The 25,186-nt window shown below is 32.7% G+C and overlaps 1 protein-coding gene across 1 annotated transcript in view; it reads left to right on the top strand.

Annotated features, from left to right (window-relative positions):
• The window catches only part of LOC123707664, a 114,493-nt gene that overhangs the window by 37,290 nt on the left and 52,017 nt on the right, over nt 1-25,186 (top strand). Inside the window, exon 2 of the mRNA XM_045657925.1 lies at nt 9,223-9,250. The gene's annotated coding sequence lies outside the window, so the exon portion shown is untranslated. The remainder of the gene's footprint in view (nt 1-9,222; nt 9,251-25,186) is intronic.

The raw sequence follows: 25,186 nt of genomic DNA, 5'->3' as shown, positions 1-25,186 counted from the left end.
CCATTCTGAAAATTACTTGTTGACGAATAATATTCGTTGACAATTATTAAGCGTTCCAATAATTGTTTACACAACCATTTTCTAATACGCTATTAATTTGCTCTTACAGTCTTTCTCTATGTAATATACAAATTTATATGTCAAATAAAGATATAAAATTTATTCATAAATGCAGATAATGTACAGTTTCTACCATAAATGTCATTTTATAACTTTATTAAATTTATTCTTAATTAGTAAAAGTGTCAAATGTCAGTGACATTATTTATTCACAACACTACCTGTGAGGAATAGCGATAGATGAATTTTGTCACAATCCTTTCGTCATTAAAATAATTATATATGTGTAAAGCTCACAAAGCTTAAAAGAGGAGGTTAAAGAGGGATTAAAGAGGTAAAAATCATTTGAAAGTAAGTTCAAAGTTTAAAAAAATACTAGATTGATCCGGATAAAATTGGATGAAGTTATCTCGAACAAGACTTGAATTGCGCTTGAATTTTAAGTTATTACTCTCCCGTGGAGGCTTAGCGGAATTTATTATGACGGACGAACATTTATTCAGTTTATTTTGCGGATTCAGGCCTAGTTTATGTCGTAGAGCTTGTAGTATAGATGTTATCATTACAATATTATTGTACTCTTATAATATACTAGCGGTATGTCATTTGCTTAAATATATTGCAATTTTAGGTTGTTGGTATTCAGTGTAATGTAGCATTCAGTGAGAGAAATTTAAATTTGTTCAGAAGATTTGAGTTGATTCGCTACAGCCATTTTATAAATTTTAACTTTTCCGTAATATTACTTCTGATGTTTTGTTAATAACTATTATACTTCACTCAGGCAATTAGATTTTGTTTTAAGGGTTAATTAAGAAATATATACCTAAAGAGCGTGTGTACGTATCGGTGTTATATTTTTTTAGAATATATAGAACTGTTAAGGATTATATTTAACTCTAAACCATGTATTCGTCCAAGCGGTGTACCAATGGAAATTTTATTGTATGTAGGCAAAAATGTGTGCAATATTGAGGGCAACACGTTTGTGAGGAATTTGCATGGAACAGTTTGGCGCTGTGACTTCTTAAGTTCTCATGCCATTTTCACACGTGTATATCCTTTTTTTTAAGTATTTCATTATTCTCATTTCAGCGTGTGTGATTTTTGAGAGCCTATAATAAATAAATAAAAACTCACGGAGAAGAAAATCAACAACAGGTGTTTCAATAAGTACAAAGCTTAACAGAAAAACAGCAAAAACAACAGATGCATAATGTTACATAAGTTCATCAAATCTACAGATATACAGTTTATATTGTATTACTAATTTCGTAGTATAGATACATTCTGTAAATTTATTATGTATTTTATTTAACATTTTACATTCAGAAATATAGCATTCTTACACAAGTGCCTAAACAAACGTTCAGCAGAAATCCGATAAAGGCAGAGCGTTTGACAGCCCGGGTATCTTTATAGCGGTCCGGATATCCGGCTGGCCGTAATGGCCGTCGATCCACCACTTGATACTTCAATCATGTCGCTGTGTTTTGGGGCTTAGTATTGCGAGGTCAGGATTTGCAATTTTTAACCAGAATTTCTTTTAAAGTTTTTTTATTGGTTTATTGTACAAACCCGGAATCATTTAATTAACTTGAAAAACAGACATTTTTAAAGTTATTGTAAACTTAGCTTAAATTAATAGTACTATTCACATTTTTGTATAATTGTAATATGAGGTACATATGAAATTGACGTTTTGTGACACTGGCCACTTTGACCTCATATATCTCCTTTTTAGTTAGGAATTCCAAATTCAACTTTGACAGCTATTTACACATGCATTTGTTTTTCGAAAACCAAGGTTCATTTCATTTTCTCGTTTTATTTTTTTTCTGTCACTCAATTTATAAAGTGAAAGTAAGAAACTTATTATTATTATACGTTATTTACGAATACGAGTTCCACCGTGGCAGCAGTGCTGCAGAAACGGTTCGAAGGATTAATGATGTGTATGGCGGCGGTGTCGCAAAAGAAAACTTAGTGCGTTTTTTGTTCTAACGTTTTCGTTCTGGAAAATTCGAGCTGCAGAACAAGCCTCGTGCACTGCCGAAGACCAAAGGTACCTCGAATTAAGTGGAGCAAATCAACACACGCGCGTCGACTGCTGCGTTACATTTCTCAACCGGCACAATAATGAAGAGATATTAAATCTGTGATGAAAAGTAGATCCTGCACGATAATCGGAAGCGATCATTGCAATGGCTAAAACCAGCCGGACCAGGCAAATCGTGCCTCAAGCGACAATTTCCTACGAAAAAGTTACTTGTGAGCATTTCGTGGACTCGTACCGGGGTCGTTTACTATAACTTTCTTTAATCTGGCCATACGATTACGGCAGATGTCTATTGTCCTCAACTGCAAACCGCGATAGAAAAGCTAACTGCTAAATAACCAAGGTTGGTGAATCGCTCTAGGCCACTGCTGCTTCACGACAACGTTAGACCACATACTGCACAACAGACTGCTACCTAATTAGAGGAGCTTCAATTGGACTATATCTAAGACATCCACCGTACTTCCTGAACCTTGTTCCATCAGATTACCATTTTTTTTCGAAATAAGAATGACTTCTTGCAAGGTAAAAATTTCAACTTTGATGGGAGAGTCGACCGCGTTCAGAGTTTTCTTGATTCCCGTCCGAATAGTTTTTTTAGTAAATCGATCAATGAACTACCTATAAGATGGCAAAAGTGCATATATAGCAATGTTACTTATACTTATACTTTGATTAATTAAATATATTATATTTAAAAAACATCTGCTTTTTGTTCCTCCCATACAAAACGCCAATTTCATATGTACCTAATATTTATTGATTAAAAAGTCAAAAAAATATTTATTTGCACGTATGTAACTTTCAAAACTAATCACTTCTTTTCCAGGAAAGAAACACTTGAGAAGTGCATGTCCCACCAAAAATCCCGTATTCACATAGTATGTTCACTTATAAACGTCACTTAAACTAAGCCACACAAGCGGTAATACACTACCGTAGAGCCGTACTAAATCACAAACTCATGACAGTTAAATTACCAAGAACTTACCGGCCATAGACTAAACTAACATACTAAAATAAACTTTATAAAGTCTATAGCTCAGTGGACTATGTTTTTATCAAACTATTTACACTTAGATTCGAATTCTCATGACTTAAATATATTAAATGAATCTACTCCATATCCTATTGTAGCGAGCAACATTTTTATCATATAATTAAATATATAATCGTATAATTTATACTGACTACTTCCTCCAGCGAAAGTAAATAGTATTTAAAAATAAGTTTATACTTTAGTGGTTACCTGTAAGAGATCGCTTGAAAGCGATAAGGCCGCCAGTTGCCCTCCTTTTCATTTAATTATGTTAAATTTTTATATTGTGATGTTACGACGTGTTAATAAATAAAATAAAATAAATGTGTTAGATGGTTTTAAACGGCTTTAATACTTGATTTAGTACTTAATATCTAAATTATTAATCAATGGAAATATAAGGGATAATACAAAATACCATCCGTATCATGTCGACGTCCACAACTGAGCGTTTTTTAGGGTAGTTTTTGCCACGTACGACCACCATTGCCATTGCCGCCCATTGAGGTATTTCCGAACCAATTTAACTTAGGGTCCTTCAACAAAAGAGCGTACAAATTCTGTTGCAAGACTTCTGGCAATGTAAGTGTCCATGGGGGGTATCACTTCACACCAGGAAAGCCTTCCCCTGTTTGCCTCCTACTTCATAAAAAAATAACACTTTACCATGAAATAATAAAACGAGTGTAATTTTATAAACCTTTTACAAAACCCCCGTGAGTAAAAGGTAATATTACGATTCTTAAATTTAATTGAATTGTTTTAACACAAAAGAAAATGGGATATGAATGAGTTTACGAACATGTAAAATGATTTTTCGCGAACGCCTCTCACAAGTAAAGAATGTTATTTTAAATTAGATTGCTTAGTGCGATTGTCAATCTATATTGTAAGGGTAGTTAGAAAATTATTGTGACGTCATCTTACGAATAGTATAAAAGCAATGTAAAATCACAAGGTAGGGTGTTCGCTTTCTGTCATCGGGAAAGGTTGTAGTAGTGTCGGCATTAAATAAACGGCTGTTTGTAATTTGTTATAATTGATTAGAAAAGAATTAAGTATTATAGTTTGTATGTGTATAGCAGTGTTTATATTGAGTTTAAAATCGCAAAATTAAACAGTGTAATTTGTGTAAATTGTTTTTTGGAGTTTACTCCTTAAGAAGCGATTTGAGTTATAAGGCCCGGTACGGAAATTTTTTGAGGAGTAAAATCTAGTGTAACACGAAAAGTTGAGGCGTTACGTAGAAAGAGACAAACATTTATATTGTTTTGTAACATACTTTATGTAATACGCTTTATTGAATAATATAAATAATCCGAATAATTACAGATATATGTTTGTTTCTCTTATCATTTTAGCAGATGCGTTCATTTACCCTTTTTTTCTATTCGATATTTATCATAATTATCGTTCGTAAGGAGTAAACTCCAATCGTGCGTCGTAGCTGACACACACATACATGTTTTTTTAATAAATTCCGACTTCTGATCCCAAAAATATATTTAAAACATGATGATTTCTAATATTGATATGTTCAGCATAAGATGCTATATCTTTATCTATTTTTTACAACTTTCAATGTTCTGATTGACTCATATAGTATACGTGTCTCTTATCTGATATTTTCTTTTACCTAACAATACGGTAAATTAACTTATATATAAATGAAATTAAGCGTATGTGAGGCACGTAAATTTTAGTATTACCCTTTTTAATGAAGAATGAGCAGTAGCCTTGTAACTTATGAACATATTCCCTGCATTGTTTTGTCGCGTAGCAACTATGTAGCAAATACGTAGCAACGTAACTTGTCGTAGCACAGTTTCACATCGTAGCGTATTTTACGTAGGTACTCCAGCGTAGATAACATAACTATATACAACTTATTACACGGGGCAAAAAAGGGTTTAGTGGTCTTACATTAATGCCTAACATAGCCTTTCTGTGCCTGTCTCAACTTCTGGTGTAACATTCAGAGTCTAGAGATGTTAAGGGTTTTATTGTATGAGTTACGGTTCGCGTTAAGTCTTGAATTTGAATCTTACCCAAGACTTGCCCGTAATCGTATTTCCTTCATCGTACAAGAAGGTATTAACTGCGCATATATTGGTTGCTGGGTTCAAACGAACGTCTAGATATATATATTATAAACTTATAATTATTTTACATTCTTCCGACGTTTCGGGTGCTTGCAGTATATAATAATACATTACTTCAATCCGTTAAAAAAGTGTTTTCTTTAAATGTGTAAATGTTATATATATATATATATATATAAGTATTCAACTATATACGTAGATAGTAATTAATATAATACCAAATTTGAAAATTCAATAATTGATACAATAATATTCAATATGCGGAAATTTTTCTGTATATTTTATTTGTACGCTCAATATTCCATTAAAAATGAGTCGTGACAATATTTATCTAACCCAATTTAAACTTTATCGCTGAGTGTTCCAATTGGAAAACAAAAGAGTTAAGTAACAAAAGAGAACTGTTATCGCCTTTACAGTTCGCTGACCGTGCCAGCGTCGGGCCATGAGCCTCGCGTACGAATAGAAATATGGATATAAAACAAGATAAGATCTTTATTTTTACGTTTCGTAAAAGGTCAGACGAATCACTTTTAGAGTACCCAAAGTAATTGAAAAAGGCGAATTTCTAATTAATTTCAGTTACGTTTACGATGCCTATTAAATATACATAAAAACGCAAAAAAATATTCTTCAGCTTGTATAATGCGTTTTAGATAAATTAACATAAGAATTAAACGCGTGCTCATACTGTAAAATAGATTTTGTTTTAAAAAGTATGGCGTCATTGTATATATATATATATATGTAACGTGGCGGGTAGCGCATAAGTTCTGTTATAACTTATGTGCTACACGCACAAAGAACACAATGTATATCATTAACATATATAGAAAACACAAGACTATTTCTAAGTTATTCTTATAGAGAATCTTCTTATTCTAATAGAAATCTGTGATAAAATACTTTTTTCCACGGTGACATCTATGTAAAATACAAATAATAATATAGTAAAGATACTTCCGTATCAGCTGTCTTCTATAAGGAATCAAACCCTAAACAGGTTTATATGCCGTGAGTATTATTACGACACTTTACATACTACGACACGAAAGTGGTTCTTGTAACATTAAAATAATTAAAAAATTAACTTACAATTTCCAACTCACTTAAGTGGCTTTCTTGATCTAATTAGAGGTGCTGATTATGCGTTTTACAAAGTATTTAAATTTTAAAGTGCTTTGCCAAAAAGATAATTTTCACGCTGAAATAGATTTGCTAAAAGCTTAATTATAGGGTATGTCTACGAGTACATTGATAATAGACTCACGTTGTCATATATAATATAAAAAAAAACGATGTATACACAGAACAGGAATAGCAATTGAAATGTTTTATGAAATTTCATTTAGAAAGGTAAGTACTAAATCGTGGATGATTTTTTTAAAATTCAAAAACAATAATAAATACCTTTTATTTTGAGATACTTTAAATTTAAATACATTTATATTTTATATCTCATTCTATGTGCCGTCCTTCTTTGGACAAATCCCGCCATTTCTGTCTGCACCAAGCCACTCTGTGCCTTGTACCTGCTGGTTCTAGATTTCTGTACTAATGCACAGTTGTGTAAGTTCCGCTAGTATCCAGTTTATATTTTTTTTTATCATCCATTTCACAATAAATATTTTTATCTGACATTTGACAAGTGTTGACGTATGATATTCCCTATGTGTGAATCTCATTTAAATAACTTTCAAAATCTATTTACTCAAACAACTTTCCCGGAAACACGTACAACCTTGACAAACAGTGTATTCAGCACCCTTAGATAAATCAGCGTTAATATTGTAGCAGAACTTCCTGCAATAGATCAATGTTTTCCCTCTTATATTAATCAAACTAGAACTAGAATATTTGAAATAATAAAAGATGTTTGAATGTACGAGAATCAGGAGCTGGCTGAGCCTGTCATCATTGGCAGTCGTATTATAAACTTTAGCACATATTATCATAACTATTGTCGTAGAACTTAGAGCATTTGCTATACGATGTTGTCTGTCACAAATAACGCGGCTGAGAATATACTCTTAAAACAAATGAAGGTAGCTCATTTATTTGTTATTGGTCGAACGAAAACTGGTGTGTGATTGTGGTGTCTTTGTTAACCATAGATTCTGTTGACCAATCACAAAGCAACGGCGATCGTTTCCTATTTCATGCTTAATTCTCATCGCGAGTGTTTGTGTTTCTATTATAGTTACAAAACAGAGTGCTGCGAACGACATGCAAACTAAATATTGTCAAACATATGCAGTTTATTTAAGATTTTCGTAGACTACATCAATATCAACACTTCAAGTAGATGATTCTAGAATTATTAGACTTGTCGCAAAAAAAATGCGTAATAACGCAACTTCTAACTTTTCCTCTAACTTGATAAGCGTTCTTCAGTATCAGTCAGTCAGCACTATCAAGACTTTATATTATAGGATAGTTGTTGCCAAAGTAAGAAGGATTACGATATTATTGAAATTTATCTGTTATCTGCAAGTTTTACCGTATTATGTTACATATAACCTAAAAAAAAAAAAATAGCTTTTAGTATTTCGAAAAAGTTCCTTGTTAAATTAAAAACAATGTTAAGTCCTTTGCCGATCCCAACAGGCCTCCTCCTGACCCTTCCATTCTGCCCTTTCTCACCCCACTATTGACCAAATCTGGCCTGCAACCAAATTTTTTATCCATCTCTTGTACTGTTATTTACAACTCTTGCTCACTCATTCTTCTTCTTCAGCAACTCGTATGTCCAGAGCATTTCCACTTACTCTTTGTAATAACCTCTATCTTTGTCGTGTTCCTTATGTAAATCTAATTATAACTTACCATGGATACTGACATTGCCAAAAAGTAAGTGCGTCGCGTTGAGATCTGGTACGCTCTTTTCTAGAAGGACCCTAGTTCTACCCTTATTCTAGTGGAATTACTAGTGAAATACAGTGTGCAGCTGGTTCCACATAGTGATGGTGCGAGGCAAAAACTCTATTTAAAAAACGCTCAGTTGTGTATCGAGTTGATACGGATTGTGTTATGTATTCTGCGTTGACGTCCGATAGTTAAGATAGCTGCAAGAATAAGTCCGTATATCTGAACACAATTATTGGTAGGTTAAGTAAGTGGAGTTATGATTTGTTTCTAGACCGCGCCAAACAGCTAAAGCGTTTCCGACTAAGAAGAGGTTTAGAGGTCGGTGTAGTAAGAATTTGTTACTTCATAACGATAACAATTGTTTAAAGTGTAAACGACGTGTTAAAATAAACTAATATTTCTGTCAACAAGCAAGACCCTATTTCTAACAACTTATTAAAAGATAACACAATTAAAGCGACATGTTTGCTCGCGTTTAAATTCTTCGCCGGATAAGCCCCTCTTACGTAATTACCTAGGCGTGGTGTCTGTTTAATTTATACGATATTTTTCTCTAAATTCAAGTCATTTTTATAAAACATTATTTTCTTTTTAAATATATGTACTACCTAACAATTATACTGGGACGTACACGACGTTTCACTGTGATATCTAATAGTTGGTTCATATTTTTTTCATAATTTTTTTAAATTGATATTTTGTCAACCGTTGTCATAATCATATTTTAATAGTGTGACCATTTTTATTAATAAGTTCTTTATCTGTCAATATATGCAGTTACGTCAACGTGGACGTTAAAGTAGTATCGCTTTACTGTGATTAGTGTAGACACAGACCAATTACAATCGAGCGTCAAGATCGTTATTTGTGACGCATATACAGTTTATTCCTAGGAATTTCCATTATCCAGAGTAGTATTAAAATTGAGGATTTCTGTTTGACATCGGTATCGTGTCGTATAAAAATCGCCCTTTTAACTGGAGAAAGGTCATTTTTTCATTTTCCTGTTTGTCTCGATTAAAGCTTAAATGAAAAATGAAATTCGTATTTTTATATAATATAGAACGTATTAAAGGTCCATTTTTGCTTTGCAGGTATTTGCTGTTTCTAGGAATGCTGACAGTAAGTAATTTTATATAAAGAAATTCAATGATAATTTAGATAAAGTTTTTAGTCTAAAATTCGCCTGGTTATAACTGTCACTCAGAGCCACAGGGTCCGTAGAGTAATGTTAGCTTAGTGGCTTGAGCGTGCAACTCTTATCATAGAGGTTGTAGGTTCGATCCCCGGCTGTCCACCAATCGACATTCTGTCTATGTGGGCATTTAACATTCGCTCAAACGATGAAGGAAAACAACCTGAGGAAACCGGCCTGCCTTAGACCCAAAAAGTCGACGGCGTTGTTGTAGCGCTTGTTTCTGAATGAATAAACTAAAGAAGTGTAAATGCCAAACTATGCAAAAGACAAAATAAGCTTTATAAATTCAATTACTCGAGTTCTCATTTAAAATTAATTAACACAACGTAAAACGAAACGAAATAATTGAGGCTTTGTGATATAATCTTCAATCTGAAATGTAAACACATGGGAAAGTTGATTATGCGGATCGGTGAGTTGGTTTGGCATTTTGTGGATTTTTCAGAAATGTCTAGTTAAATAAATTTTTCAACAAAAAAATATCAATTCTTTTTTTGTGTAAACCTTTTTTTAATTTTTCGTGTTCGCTTATATTTCGACTAAGTATGGATTTGGTTAGTGGACTCAGTTTCCGCACTTAGACTCGTAATTGGTCCGTTGTTCGTTAAGTCCAGCCTAACTCTTTCCAGAAGCATAGAAGTCTCCCGGGCACTTCACAGGCTTCGCGGAGCAACCTCACCGTTCCGAGGATTTTTGTACGTTGATTAGCCACAGCCTCGCATTACAGGACTACGTGGGTGACTGATTCCTCTGCGCTGAAACAGCCTCAAACAGATGTTTATTAAGAAGACAATGGCCCGTAATTGTCCCTATCATAGTTTTGAGATTAGTTCTAGTAAATTAGAAGTTGCTTTATCAGTTGCGGGTTAACTCCTGGCAGACTAAGTATATCGTTTTATACCCTGATTCGAATTTCAAATTACTTTAAGATGATAAAAAGCCCGTGTGACCGGCTGTGAGTCTCATGCTAAAGTTTCTAGTCCCTTACCGCACATTATTCATTCAGACGCAATGCTTAAAATTATATTAGGGCCGATCAATATCAACTTAACAAACACGTTGCAATTGCACAATTTTATATGTTCTCAGAGCAAATTGCCAAAAAGCTTTAAATATTCTATATGATATATAAACTAAGCACAAGATTCCGAAACATATTTTCATATTCAACTAATATTTATTTTTTCAAAAGGATACGATTGACCTACCTTTTACCTGAATACTGTTTCTTTGCTTATTAAGAGAAATGACTATTATCACATATGAGATTTAAGAATATATGAGAACATGGCCAGGAATGTTTACTATCACTAATACAGGTAAATGATGAGTTAAAGCGCTATCTTTCCAGAGGACTAATGCAATATAACAATTATAAAATATATATAAACTTAGGAAGGCGTTCGAATGAAAACGCTTCTTATAATATTTTATTTTGAACAAATTAACTCTCTATACCATACCCACCAGACATCAGTGGATTTAAATCAATATTTTTGGAGCGTTCGAAATAGTTTGGTGCACAGGTGCAATAAACGGAGATGAAACCACGGCGAACAAGACTTTCATAATTCCTCCGTATTGAACTTAAGAAGTCATATGTTTGTAAGTCGATGAGAAGTACAAATTGACTTCTTACAAGTTATATAGCAGTTTTCAAAGTGTTTTCAACAAAACAGGTACAAGTTTACAGATAGTTTTAGTTTTATAGTTTGTTTGACAATCGATTTTTGTTATTTATCGATGTTATTGTTCTTAAGAAAAAGTTCGAATTTAATAAATATCTCAGATGTTGGCGATTTACTTGTTGAATAAGTTAATTCATGAATAATTATTATATATGTTACTAAAAATCTGTGTGCAGAGTACGTGTTATGAATTAATTTCTTTAACGACAAGAATCAAAGGATATTTTGTAAAATCTGTAGTTGTTTTTACATGTAATGATGGAAATTAAGACTCTAGTATTTTGCCTAAATTTCATACAAAATGTACGTAAATACGTTAACGCTATGTTTGACATACTTTACGTTACATCAAATTTTTACGACTGTTGGGTGTGCATCATTCTCAACTGTTCTGAATTTTCAAAATGTTAAAGATCAATCTTACTGTACTAAATTAGTATTTCCAAATGGATACAATCTTGATTATAGAAAAGGAAGTTTTAACCTCCAAGGGGATACACATTTCTAAGTCTGTTTTAATGTTAATTTTAAATACAAATGTACCTACTAAAAATTATTGTCTTACTGAAAATCAAACCCATAACTTCCAAGTCCTGGCCAAAGCGTAGCCATGCTTTTATATTCCGTCTTGCCCCCGGTATTATCACGTTTGGCAATTTAGTTGCCAAAATTAGTTTAGAAACCACATTAAAAGTTTCAAGAGTGAGCCGCGTTAATTTATAACTTTCCGAACGTCACCCGTAAAATGTTAATACAGCTTTTAGTATTATTTTAACGATTAATTTATGACTCAGAGGCAATCGGTGTGGGATTTATATGTTTCTGCACTTCTGGGCAGTTGTAAAAACTGAACAGTGAGAAAAGGCTTTAACAATTAATTGTGAATTAGCTGTGTACGTGCGTTTATTTGTATACTCGTTGGCAATTAACAAATGAAATTACTAAAAAAAAAAACTACACTATATGACGTCTATAGATGGTGCGAAGACCCTTTTGAAGTTAAACTTCTTTATCGGCGTTGGAGAAAAAGTAACCATCTCATTTTTCGGTTACGCGTCACATTTTTCCGTTACGCACCATATTTTTCTTGTCCCTACCACGGTTTATTCGAAGAGAAGAGAAGCCATTAATAACAAAAATATATAATAACCATAACAATGATAATAATAATTATATTAGAATTATTATTATCATTGTTATCTATAATAATAATTATATTAAACTTTATCTAATTTAACGTTATTTAATCAATTTCTGTAAAGTTGTATATGGAAGATAATTTTTCGTAAAATAAGGTCATAAAGAAGTTTCACTTCTTACGTGTGTACACTAGCACACACACACATTTTTTTTGTAATGGAATCTCGCTGTTGGGGGCCTTGTCTGGTCATATTGGGCTTTTTTTGCGAGCTCGCCTTACCTCCAACTTCGCTTAGTGAGTGAGGATCTTCCCCAGCGTAGGTGGTTTTTTCCCTAATCTGATTGACCCGGACCACACCGCGCGTCCTCACTCCTCATAGGGATATTTCAGCGTATTGTAAATTAAAGTAAGCCTCAGTTTTCCGTCTCTGTAATTAATTTAAGTACCTGATTGTTCTATTCGGTCTTTTATGCATGTGGTTTTCTTTATGACAAACAGTACAGATACAAAAAGTATCCAATTTTGTGCAGATTATCATAAGTCACGCGCGTTGTTATTTTGCAGATTTCTGTTTATTTTTAGAAACGAAAAAATAAATTTATTGTTATTGAAGTTGATAATATGGTTTTTAGTTCAGTATTAACATGAGTCTATGAAATTAAGGAATCTAGCAATTGACTGTATAGGCTAAAATGATATTTTACGGCTATACAGACATTCAATATATTATTATTTTATTCAGTGGCGACGAAAAGGAAATGGTTAATTAATTATTAATGGACGAATATGAATATGGCTGTTAATGTGTTTATTATATATTACACTACAATACAAAACTATAAAACAATAAATAATAGGGACTAGTAAGCAACCATAAGTAATGGAAGCTTTTGGAGAACCTTTACACTGTTAACTTAAGAAATACCTATACAAAGAAATATAAATATCTTAGCATAGTCTGTAAGGATAATGAAGGTATTTATGTAAAAAATAAATAAATAAAAGAAACAAAAGATAAGCTAAAGCGTCTAAATTGCAGATTTAAGTGGGTATGAATTGCAAATTTAATTTGAAAGATTACCCGCCATTCGCCGCCATGTTTGCGGAGCCATCTTGTGTTGCCATCATGGTGATTTATTTGTGACATTTCATAAGCCTACCGCCTAAAACCTTTGTTTAGGGTAACCCTAACTAACGATAATTACAGAATTATCTGGTATTAAATTAACTAAATAGTCTGGATATTTTTAACTAGGTTATTATTTTCACTAGAATTCGTTATATTCGCTGGGTTTGTTGTTCAAACAAGCATATTTTTACGGCAACGCGGTGCTCTTAACTAAATAAGAGGTCAGCCAATCCTGTTCATGCAATAAATCCATATGCGATTAAACAATCAATCATAAGTCTCATATTACGGTAAATCTGTAGTGGGGTTTGAATTCGACGTGATTTGAACTGAAAATTTATATAAAAGAAATGTAAAATACGACTTTTATAGACAATTGATAAAAAATGCGTTGGTTTTTCTCTGTGGACACTAAACTTTTATCAAGGAGGCGATATGAAAGAAATAAAAAGTAGGCTAGTTTTATTCGGAAGCTTTTTATCTGTTTATTTATTTGTTTTGCCGATTCGGCCAAGGGTTTTACGGTTACAGATTTTTCTTTGAATACTTTTGTATTACTTGTTATCGATCAATATCTGAATCTCTGATCTTGGAAGTATTTTGAAGAAAGTTTTTAATATTATTACATACAATAAAGCATACTTTTTACATGACATGCAGGATGAGATATTTAGTACCGTTCTACAAGTAAAGCAGTAATATAGTAGTTATACAATAACGCAACATACATTAATATAAAACATAGTTGACAGTTATTAAAAGAAAAGTTTTTTTTTTATGACAGAGTATTCACTCCGCTTAGGGATTCAAAAAATATCTTGTCCTCCGAAATGAGAATCTTCCAGCGCTCTCTGTCCTATGCTTCCTCCCGCCAATTGCAGGCTTTTACCAGGTGTGAAACCACAAGCCCGGTTTAAAGAGGGCAGCTAATATAATATAGTAAGTACGTGCACAGATAAACGTACACTAAATAATGCAAAACAGAGCCGATGTCAAGTCTGTGACACAATCGATAAAATCACTGCTTTGCCTGTGCCTGGCTGCAACGCCAGAGGATGCAAGTTGCCATGACAACTTAAAAATTTGATCAAAAATGTTATATATTTTCCAAATCTGAAAATTCATCACCAGTCAATCATAGACTTCACTAACTAAAGCAGGCTTTACTATACTTTACTTTATCTGTTTTCTATACCGATGTCATTTATTTTTGTTTAATATTTTTTTATAAAACAGGGGGCAAACGGACGGGTGGCTCACCTAATGTTAAGTGATACCGCCGTCCATAGACACTTTCAATGCCAGAGAGCTCGCGAGTGCGTTGCCGGCCATTTAAGAATTGTTACGCTCTTTTCTTGAAGGACCCTAAATCGAATTGGTTTGGAATCACTTCAGTGGCAATAGCAAATACGTTAAAATATGAATATTTAAATTTAATACAACCATCCATGAAAGGTGACGTTGGCAAAGTACCAAAACTGGCGGTTCCATATCTTACACACATTAGCATAACTGTGCAATTGAATCTTGTAGATAAGTTTAATTTAGTATTCAGGCTGTGTAAAGCTCAATTTTAATATGACGAGAAAGATTAATCATTTATCTATAATTAAGTTTAAATTAGGTGAAGTAAGTCGATGCACTCGCAAGTCCTCCATGGATACTCTGGGCGGTGGTATCACTTAACATCAGGTGAGCCTCCTGACCATTTCCCCTGTTCTATAAAAAAAATATACCTACATTTGCCTCTTTATCAATAGCTTGTACTAACCAAATGTTTGTCCGGAAGGAATTGCTGGTGATTACCACATATATTTTCAAGAATTATATAGACACCACAAGGTAGACCATTTCTTTTTATAAACGATTTTAGTGTTTGAAGGGAGAGGAACAAATTTAGGATGAATTTTTCTCTTTTATTTAATATAATCTGAAAATAATATGGTCGAGTAAACATTGTCTGCTCTTATGATCGACATTTGTGCATTTTTTTTAAAACATGTTATTAAAATAAAACAAATCTGTAGCGCTACAACCTTTTTAGGTCTGGAACTCAGATTTCTGAATCTGTTTCATGATAATTTGTCAATCTAATAGGCAGGTAGGTGATCAGCCTCCTGTGACTGACACACGCTGTTGTCGTTTTGGGTGTAAGGCAAGCCTGTTTCCTCGCGATGTTTTCCTTGACCGTTTGAACGAATTTTAAAAGCGCACATAGAAAAATAAGTCTATTAGTGCACAGGCGGGGATCGAACCTACGACCTTAGGGATAAGAGTCTCACACTGAAGCCACTTGGACAATACTGTTCTTATTTATTAGGAACAGTTTCATATTTTATATATTACTTTGTAGATTGGAACCACAACGTGTTTTGTATATATTTTAAGGAACTTACTTAAGTTTGATATGGAAAAGCTGGGAAAGGTAAACCTGACACAGGTATTTTTTTACTTAAAAGGGTTTCCAAATCTTAGACATTATAATGCATATGTACTTATAATCAATAAACATATTAAGAAAAACACTTTTTGTTGCAAACACGTTATTGGTCACGGTGACCACGCACGCTGAGTAGCAAGCGAAACGTCGGTAAAAAAAATTTAAAATTTAGAATTATGTAAATAATTATAAGTTTTAATAATAATACATAGCTTTAATCCGTTCAAAAAGTGTTTTTCTTAATGTGTAAAAGCTATTTTAACAAAAGTCAACAATAAACATATTTTTATTTAAATAAAAACCTGCGTATAGGCAAAATGTTAAAGGACACCTTGAGATATAGGTCATTCGTTTTCAGAGTAGAGTCTCGAGTGTTAAATATATTAAATAACACAATCACGATACACTTAAGTCTATAAATTACGTTTCAATTGACTGTACAATGCAAATTGACTTCGAAATATATGAAATTATGAAATTCCAAATATGAAATTCCAGACATGTATGGGATTAAAAATACTGTTCAGCATTATCTACAGAAACTTATTTTAAATAAATGATTTTGAAACAAAGTATATTATTATTTATACTTTAATGGCGCTCCGTATAAAATAATCATACAAAGCCTTTTAACTATGTTTTAAAAGAGCGAATTTTAAAAGAATGACCCGCGTCCTTAGTAGACATGACACATTAATTTCTATACCTGTGTTTGGAAAACCAAACCTTTTTTAACCTAGCTAACTGAATAAAGAACGTATATATAATATGTCACGGAGTTACTCGTAAGTGTTCCTTGATTAAAGATATCGTTGAATATATATTCAAAACATAAGCATTTTCTTGGGAATCTTTATTGTATTGGAATATGAAAAGAAACTCTATATGTCATCAGTTTTCATTATGTTTAAAGGTGAAATCTATTCTAGGTCGCCATAAAAGTAATTTTGTCGTCACCTCTAATTGAATAAAGCGGGATGCTTAAAATAATCCGCTTCATTTGTGCCATAGCTGTCAATTACTGTCAGTTTATCTTGGCCGACTATCGCGTCAAGCATTTTTACAAATTTTAACTAGCGTCTGATGATAAAAATACTTTTCAAACCTGTATATCTGTGGTTACACATTCTTTGTCGTTGTTTGTTGAAGATAAAGATCGGCCTTTTTTATATAATGGGAGACATACAGGAGTCTCACATGTTGTAAAGTGGTACCTCCGCCCGCCCATACTCTAATTGCCAGAAGGCTCGCAAGTGCGTTGCAGGCCTTAAACTAAAAAAAAACAAAACTTTGTTATTTTTTACTTAAAGGGGTTCCTACATCTTTCACATTGTAATACATACTTACAATGAATATACTTTTATCTTATTTATTTTTTTACCTCTGTAAGATAATATGCCTTCATTGATGGAGTGGAGATAGAAACACTAATCGATTTAAATATATTATTATAATTAACACTTCGTTACATTAAAATATAAAAAAATGAACATAATTAAATCAAAAGGAGGGCAACTGGCTGCCTTATCGCTTTCGAGCGATCTCTTCCAGGCAACCACTTTATTATTAAAGATTAATTAATTAATCCATACAACGATTTGTTAGTTTACATTTCTTAATGTAAGTATTTGCGTGTTGTTCCCACGAGAATGTAATTGCGTGATGCTATTTCACATGTCTACTGCTGATATGGGACCAATATTTGCTTTTAATTTTTTTACTATTACTTAAGATGTCATGTGGAACATCGTGTAATGGTTTCAGCACCTTACAAACATTGTGCAAAACAAAAACTTGGCTCTCAAAAAGATGGGCGGAGAGTTTAGTTTCTTCTCTTCCGTTCTACGCCCTTGATTCGAGAACTGGCAGTAAATGTAAAATTAGAAACATTTAATATATTTCTTTTTGACGTTCATAAGTGTACGTTGTGTTACCGGAACGAATACATTTTGATTTGATTTGTTGTGTAAGTTCTAAAAATATTAAATCATTTTTTATTTTTATTTTTAGTGGTCTAGTTTTTGTATCCTTTTAGAGTAAAGCCTCTTCCATATTTTCAATTAATCATTGTCTCGAGCAACATTAATCCTGCTAGTTCTATAACGTCTTCTGGCCATCTTTTCTTTTGTCGTCCAAACATCTCTTTCTAGTAGGTTCTATTAGTATATCTAGTAGTTCATTTTGATATTTCAAGTCCATGTTCTATCCTGCGGTCTCTAAATATCACTTGTCCATTTCCAATTAAGCTTTAGAGCGTGCATCTGTAAGCTTTGTTTTGTTACGAACGTCAATATCACTAGTTTTGTGTATTCTCCTCAATTTTAAGATGCTTCTTTTCATAAAATAGATATTTTATGGAAAGAAGCATCTTTACTCTCATTTGGTAAGTTTAATCGATACTTTTTTATGTTGGTCATATATATAGGAACTTAACATTTTTTAATAAAATGCTTTTATACTTATAGGTGATGTATCTCAACTTAAGAGATTACGATTCAAGGCGTATATTTTTTTTTGTTTCCGAGTAATACAACATTTTGAAATCACCCACTGAAGCCTTGAAAGAAGAAGGCTGGACAGCCAACTGGGATTATGTTGTCGTCAGAGTTATTAAGTAAATGGTATTGGTAACCGGAAACACTAATACCTATTTCTTTTAAAAACCTTTTGTATGACATTTACAGCAAATTCCGGAAAGATTCCTCTTAATCTATTTTTGAACATTATTTCTTTAAGTTCGTCTTTGTTACTTTTATTCCCATAGCTTGTTCAGTGTTATACCTGTCGTATCTATACATAGGATAGTCGGTCAGAACATGTTATACCGTCTCTTCAGATGTATTGCCACAACAGGCAGCACTTTGTCTAATCCTGAACCGGGCAGCAAATGTTTGGACTGTCGTCGTTTTAGTTTGAAGGACGAGCTTTGCAATACATTTAATTTTTTTCCTAATATATCTTAATAATAAGAAACGTATACATTTACAATGTGAAGTTAGTGTGTACAGTTGGGCAGGGATGATAGTAAAAGAAGACATTTGAAATTCTCACGAAGACTGAACTAACGAGAAATTGTATGTATTTTGTGTCAATAGGATGAAGCTTTTCTCTGAAATATGTAAAAGCCTATCAATGTCTTATTCAGAAGTATAGGAATCGCATAAGTTGTATTCTAGACCTGATGCATGAAATGTATATCTGTTCTGGTCTTTAATTACTGGTATATTCTAAAGCTATAAATAGCTGGATTGTCTTGAAGAAACTGTTCCCTTGCTGGGAACATCAACAACCTGCCTTTTATATCCTTTGTCTAGTATGTCTGTTTTGAGATATTTTTATTTTGGAAGAATAGAGTTGAGAGCTCTTAAATAAAATATAATTTAGTAATTACTTAAGATGTCATGTGGGACATGGTGTAGTGGTTGCAGCTCCTTACAAACGTTGTGTAAAACAAAAACTTGGCGATTAAAAAAAGTAGCGGAGAGTTTATTGCCAGTTCTTCTCTTCCGTTCTACGCCCTTGATTTGAGAACTGGTAGTAAATGTAAAATTAGAAGCATTTCATGTAGATTTCTGTTTTTGACGTTCATAAGTGTACATTGTGTATACCTATATGAATAAAGGATTCTGATTTTTTTTTATTTATACATTTAAAATGTAAAGAACAAATCAGAAGAATTGGTCAATACTTATTTTGGAATATGTTGTATAAATAATTTTCTAAAGCTACTTAATATAAAAAGAGGGTTTGTATTTTTGGAATAAACTCAAAAATTATTTAACCTGAATAAAGTTTGTTTTTTCGCAAATATTGAAAAACATGAATAATCGATAGCCGTGCGAATCCGGGACAGGGTTTCAAATATCGGCATAACACTTGGCAGTTCATTTAAAAGGTTATTCTCGTCGTCTGCTGTAAATCTAAGGTCAAGAGTAGTCCACTAGGCGACTAGTCTAGTCACTGAATTTCCACCGTATTCACAGAATATACCTAGAAATGTAACGACAATCCTGGTGAATATTGCGTTGCTTGAGATGCGACGGTGTAGTCACGTTCACCTGTTACGAATATGATAACGATACACAGTCATTTCCTTTAGGCCGTTTAGTTGGATAGTGGCATAAAGCATTAGCAAAAATTATTTATATTTATGTAATTATTTTTCGTAATGATTAGTTACTAATCTTTTAATTTCTTTGGATCACTACGTGGGTTATTAACACACACTCTAAAAATTAATTCGTAAACAATTTTACATTTGTCAACATAAGTAAAATTACCAAACTTAATCTAAAATAAAAAATACTATTTTGAAGTGAAAACTTGTTACTACACTAATTTAAATTCATATTATACTGTAATGCTTCCTATCTCATTTTCTCCCACGTTAAATCTGGTGAATTTATATGTCTATCTCTGTTTACTGTCATTTTTTCGATTTATCGACTTTCAAATCACAACGATAATAAGTTTTCCCTTTAAAAAATTGACTGAAAGCTAATTTTGCGGTTCGTGAATTACAATGGAATACAAAGGAAAAAGAAAATACATGAATTACAAAAGTCACGATTGAGCAGGCTAGGTTATGATTAAGAAGTGTTTATGTAGAAGACTTTGAAAGAGGTTAGAGAGGAACCCAATCGTATATAGTCGGGAAGCGTATTCTACAACTTTATGGCACAAAATTAAGCAGACCTTTTGTATACTTTAAATAAAAGCGTATATATATTGATTTTTCATTCAAGTTATATAAATAACAATTATTTACAGTAATAAATTAAGTACGTTTTTTTTCATTTAATTGTTGTATAATAATATCAATCCAACTTCTTAATAAAATAGGTATTTTAGATATGTTGACAATATTCCGTACTTCAATAGCACAAAGGATATTTTTTAAATTGTATTCCGTACGTGGGTCACATGAATAATTGAAAAGGCACCAACCCTTTGGCAGGCTATTGATTTATAAGTCAAGGTTCATCTTGAGATTAGCGTTTCTTGAACGGAAATCTGGGGATTTCACTTTGGAAAAAATCGTTAGATTGCGTCGCCGCTTGTCATGTTTTGTCTTCAAACGGTTTTAATCACAGAACATTTAATTTAAATAAAGATGATAGACAAATTGTGTGTGTATTTATAAACATTTAACATAAATGCTCTGTAAAAAAATATTTAAGAGAGTTAGTGCCTGCCCATGCCTGCAAGATGCATACAATAGATACCAGCTAAAAGATGGCGTATAGTAATGACAATTTATTCATTGCTTATTTAGTGTTGATTTTTTTTTTTAAATAATTTTATGGCCTGGTAACGAGACCTTTAAGCCAAGTCTTATTTACGGTCACTAATTCACATGTTATTCTATCGTTTCACTTGTTTTCTTAAATCTTCCCCACGGTATTTTTGATGTATTTATATAATGCACTATTTAGTGTTGACTAAACGAAAATAACAGCAAAAACACAAATGTCAATGTCATATATATAAATTAACCAGAGGCGCTATAACCTTTTAGATCGAGCCTCAGATTCCTTTATCTGTTTCGTGATCATTTGACTTGTCATTGTACAAGTAGATGATAAGCCTTCTGTGCCTGATACAAGCATGACTTTTATGGGTTATTCATTGCAGTTTCCTCACAATGTCTTCCATCACCGTAAAAATAACCCTAGTAAAACTATTTTAAATATTGGTGTGTATTTATTTGTTAATATTTACAAATACTGATAAATAATAATAAATTGGTACTTTATGATGTTGATGAGGCTTTCTCGCTATTGCAATGCGTCTATAATATTTGGTTGTGCAGGTGTAGACTGGTTTTACGCCACGATGCGTAAGCAAGCTGTATCTCTGGTAAGGCGCGTACGTGGGAGCCCTAACAGAATGCAAGCGTTAATAGCGGGAAGGCTGTATTGCCGTTGTCATAGCATTGGACTGCATGTGTTTTCATTTTATGATTGATAAGTAGATTAAAGCTATATATAAACCATAATATTTAGGACACTTTTATAACTAAAACAATAATAACCATATGGACTTATGACGTGTGCTTGAATAAATAAATTATTAATCCGTATAATTGACTAAACGAAAACTACATTATTTTTTTTAAATTCGCCGTGTATACGAAATGATTGAATCAAATGTAACCAAAGTAATACGCTAAGCCAACTATTCAGTATATAAGTACATCAATGCCGGGACAAATTCAAAGGGTCCATTACCGTCTGAGCGTGATAGCATTTCTACCATTTGTTAGTATGAAACGTTGCGATTACGTATTTGAAATACTATTGATATAACAATGTCTATGCCCAAGGGACGCATAGACAAAAACCCTTTTCCGCAGGCGTGACTCGCTGTCTGTATGGTTGGCTTGTCATATGACTAAATTCACTCAAAGTCAAAGGTAACGATTCTGATATGTTGAAAATGACGACCATATTTACTCATATAGTATTATTGAAATAGTTTTAGTTTTGTAAAAACGTTGTAGGCCCCAATTGTTTAAAATAAACGAATCAGTGGCGCTGCAACTTATCAGCCTCCTGTGCCTGACTCACGCCCGCGACTTTTTGGTCTAAGCCAAGCCGGTTTCCTCAGGATGTTTTCCTTTACCGTTGGAGAGAATGTTAAATACGCACATGGAAAGAAAGTCCATCCGTGCAGACTCAGCGATCGACACTGCTCTCCTAGAAATATTTTAAGATAACTTTGTTAGTCTGAACCCTGGATAAATTGTTATTCAATTAATACTAATATTGCTTTATTTTCCTTATCACTAAAAATGGATTGTATGGATGGAACACAAATGTAAAAATTAAATTATAATATCTAAGATGTAGTCCTCTTTATACAGTCACTCTAGTAGAAGAATCCATAGTTTTATAGAATTGTAAGTATTAAGTCATCTATTCGTAATGTTATCAAAATTGAATTAAATATAATTTTTAAAATTATTAAATTTCAATTCTTTACCAACTAGAAGTGTCTATCAGAAATACAGTTAGTATAACGATATAATATAACGATACGAAATAGTCACCGGGAACACCATCAATCTTTCTCCCTGACATGCCCCTCTGACGTATTTTTTGTATTAGCTCTCCAATATTGGTATTAGCTAGATAATCCACATTGCAACTCGAGGTTTATTTATTCTACGGCAGTAAAAATATTTCAAATCCTTTTTCTATGTGAAGACATATATTGTAATTATTTTCACTCTCGCAGAAGTAGAAAAATATTGTTCACTTTTGTACCTAAATCCTCTTTTGTGGAATCAAAGTTACGCGGTTTCAATAATCGTATTATTAAATGAAATTTTTAAAATGTTTAAAATCAATAGTTTTTAATATTTCAACGAAATTGGTGCCAAATTTATAAATATAGCACATAATAAAATATATCTTTCCACTTGCTATAATCTTGATATTAGGCTTTTCTTCATATTGATAAATAAAATAGAGCGCAGAATATTTAATATACGTAGGTACATGTACGTGTCAAGGCTCTCTGTAGCCTATGTAACTTTATAAGCCTCGTATATTAGAGTCACCGCAAAAAGCGTTTTATATAAGACAGACGAGCTTGCAACTTACTTCGTATTAGATTCTTAGAGTAAATTAACGTTCATTTCGCATCATTATAATGTCTATATTGTATTTGGTTATATTACTATTAAATTGGCAGCTGGTAAGCGAAGCCATGTAACCCGGCTGTATGTTAAATGTGTGGAGAGCCTTATAAGAATTGTTTATTTAAAATATAGCTTTAACAAAGTTAGTGCAATAAAAAATTTGTTAGGAAGATTGATTGATTGTTTTGTTTCTTTTCAAATGATTCCATTATTCCATTCCTATAATCTAAACAACTCCTTCAAATGCTTTAAGCGAGCAGTGAGTAATAGAGCTGGGTTCAAAACTTCTATAATAAGGCAGTTTTACGACCACATTTCACCCAACCCATGTAACATCTGTTTAAAACAATAAAATCTGTACAAATGCAAGTGCTTCCGATCGCTACTTCAGCAAGTATACTTTCAAGTGTAGGTACTTTAAGAGAGACGAATGAGTATTCCATTCGGATTCTTTAAAACAACCGAATATATATAAATTTTATTGTTTTGGCATGTGGTAAATTCTTTATAAAATTGTATTATTTATTATTTAAATAAAAAAATAAATATGGCTTAAAATTATTTTATTGAATCAGTATCAGTTAATTTTGTTTGGAAAAAAAGTGGGACGGTTTGCCTGTTAGAAAACTTATAATTGATCATAAGCAGATCATACGTCTCAAGTTTGTTACAAAAATATTATATTATGTCAACAAATATTTAGTAACAAGGAAATTTCAATTCAAATTTAATCGGTATCGGACTGGGTTGACTATACTTATTATTCAAATATTTTAGAACAAAGAATTTTTAATTTCAAATAATTTTCACGACAAGTAGTTTTTTTTATTAATACATATACGAAATATTAAGATAAGAAAATATTTACAATATTCCTAACCTACTTAGTAATGATAATAAAAAAAAATAGAAAACTAAAATTTAAAAAAAATGGTCCCTGTGGCAGCATTAACATGCTGTATTGCGATACTTATTCGTTAAACAGGAAAAGCATCAGCTCTGGGGTCATCAGTACTATGTACCAGACGCCAATTTAATTCTTTAATTAGCAATCTTGAACCCCACGGCCCAAGAGTCTCTTCTCCAAAAGACTTTTATATTTTGGCCAATTTTATTGTTAGCTTGCTCTGCGACCGTGCCTGCGTTTGTCCTACACCGACAGTCTGGCTAACGTGTCGCCTCATCCTCAATGGGAACAAAGACATTCCTTTCCGTGCCATCGTCCCTATCAATGCCTGTTGGCTCGAAAATAGCGATTATAGTTACGGGGGTAAGAGAGCGGAGTCTTTGAGTGCGACGTGGTGTGGAAGATGACCTGCACTTTCTAGAAACGGAGGCCAATATGCCCAAGGTACTCACTTCAATACCACATATATAACTCTTAAGCGAAGGCTTCAACGTAATTCAGGGTCCAAAAGGATTCATATATATGACGAAGGGTAAGCATTAAGCCAATAACCAGCTTCCTTAAACTCCGCTATTATCAGCCTTAAGCGTTCCGTAATTGAGATGATGAACCTACTAAGTTGTGGAATTCACATTTACAAAGACAAACATTCTCCTCCATTAGAAGGTAAATTCAGGACTGGGTCGGGTGCTAACTTCGCTCGCATCTGCTAAATTCGCAATATCGTAGTTACAAGATCTAAGCATTTTCACAACAGGATGTTAGATTTGAGAACAGATGAGAAACGCTGGAAGCTCAGCTCGAGCACTTATTACGTAAGTCCATGAAGCGATGCTTAAACACAAAAGCTTAAAATAGATTCCAAAGAAGTTTTTAAAAGATTATCCAAATCGGGTAATAGCTCTGAATG

Source organism: Pieris brassicae, chromosome 3 (assembly GCF_905147105.1).
Source record: "Pieris brassicae chromosome 3, ilPieBrab1.1, whole genome shotgun sequence".
Lineage (NCBI taxonomy): Eukaryota > Metazoa > Arthropoda > Insecta > Lepidoptera > Pieridae > Pieris > Pieris brassicae.
Note: the sequence above shows the minus strand (reverse complement) of the source record. Positions and strands in the feature narration are given on the sequence as shown.